Source organism: Elephantulus edwardii, unplaced genomic scaffold, assembly GCF_000299155.1.
Source record: "Elephantulus edwardii isolate Elephantulus edwardi_28Jun2011 unplaced genomic scaffold, EleEdw1.0 scaffold00052, whole genome shotgun sequence".
Lineage (NCBI taxonomy): Eukaryota > Metazoa > Chordata > Mammalia > Macroscelidea > Macroscelididae > Elephantulus > Elephantulus edwardii.
In genome coordinates this window covers 9,033,431-9,035,304 of record NW_006399802.1, presented here as the reverse complement: position 1 = coordinate 9,035,304, position 1,874 = coordinate 9,033,431, and positions in this window count along the sequence as shown.

Genomic DNA, 1,874 nt, shown 5'->3' with positions numbered 1-1,874 from the left:
AGAAAAGAATAAATATTAACAGCTCCATCTTACTTGAATCCACAATCAACAATAATTCTTACTATAGGTATTTTAAAATTATTCGACTTTAAAAGTTTCCTAAGTTCAAATACAAAAGTTACTGTTCAGGAGCTCTGGTGGCCTAATGGCAATAGGCTGCGCTGCAATCCCAGAGGCATGTAGTTCAAATCCACCAGATGCTCTGCTGGAGAAGGAGGGACAATCTCCTCCTGTACTAATTGGATCAGACTTGACGGTACACATACACAAAAACAATATTTTTTTTAAGTTACTGTTCAAATATCTGCACCCAACTGATCAATATACAGGTGCTCAGGAGTAAAAAGATCTACTTTTGTAAAGATTTACAGTTTCAAAAACCTTATGAGGCAGTTCTACTCTGTCCAATATTCACTCCAAGTTAGAATGGATTTGACAGCAATATTAGACTTACTGGAGTACCTGAGTGGTAAAAAGGATTAACTCACTCAGCTTCCAAATAAAATTTATCAACTCAAATCCACTCAAATATGTTTCAGATTAAGTGACTGGCAACCTGATTCCAAATAATTGGTCATTTCTACTCTGATATAAGTTGAGTTATTGTGAGTCAAGATAGACTTAATGAGAATTATCTTTAACATTGATATTGGACAGTATAAAGTTAACTTTTAAACATATATACAATTCAGAAGACTAGCTTGCAGGCTTATGATAAGGATTAAATTGAGATTTCAAAATTAAATCCATAGTACCAAACAATACCCACAAGGTCAGACATACCCTCCCACCCCTAGTGTGCTACATTCATTTCCACTAGGTTTGATATTCATCACAAGTTGATTCACAGACTTCACTCACAGTTGTGAGGTTTATTAAGGACAGAGGTTGGGGTGAGGGAGGCAAATGTCCAAGTTTTAGTGGAGAGCATTCTGCCTAGAAAACAAATATCTCGGAAAGGGTGAAACCAAGTTTCTCCTTGGATGCTTGGATTTTGAAGCTCCGTCTCACATAATTTGGGCATGTGGCCAGGAGCAACCAGTTCTTGAAGACGGACATCATGCTTGGAAGAGTGGAGGGACAGTGCAGGCAAGGAAGACCCCAGATGAGATGGACTGATACAGTGACTAGGGCCATGGACGTTGGTGTGTCAGAATTAGTGAGATTGGTTCAGGACAGGGTAGGTTTAGAGCTAATGTACATAAGGTCTCCATGGCACATAAAAACAATTCCTAAGTCAGTTTAACAACAAGAGGCAATTTTTCAATGAGTTCTCACAATGTCTTCTCAGTTGTCTAAGAAGACAGCTTCTCAGTCAAAAATAAGAATCCAGGTTCAGTCTGACAACACAAACGCAAGAAGCCTCTGATTTCCTCAATTGTCTGACAAGTTTTTTCTCAAAGCAGTCACAAGTCATTTCTTCCTGCAGTCAGAAAGCAGAACCTTTAACTCTGGCTCCCTCTACAAACTGGCTAGCACTCTCTTATTTTAGCTTCACAACTGTCAGTGATGTAGAAGTTGCTGATTAAAAGGTGAAACATGTGTCTACAGTTGAGGCAAATGGAGACCGCGCCCCCAGAGGGTTTAAGGCATATGATGTAAAAGCCATTTTCAAAAGCCCTACTGCCATAGCCATCAAGCCTCTCCCAACTCATAGCAACATTATTGGACAGAATAGCACTGTGTTGTATAATTTCCAATACTGTAAGTCTTTACAGAAGCAGACAACTACATCTTTCTTTTTAAGAGCAGATAGTTGGTGCAACCATTGTGGAAGGCGGTGTGGCACTTTCTCAAAAAATTGCAAATAGAGATACCATTTGACCCAGCAATCCCATTACTAGGAATATACCCCAGAGAGACCATGTCTGCCA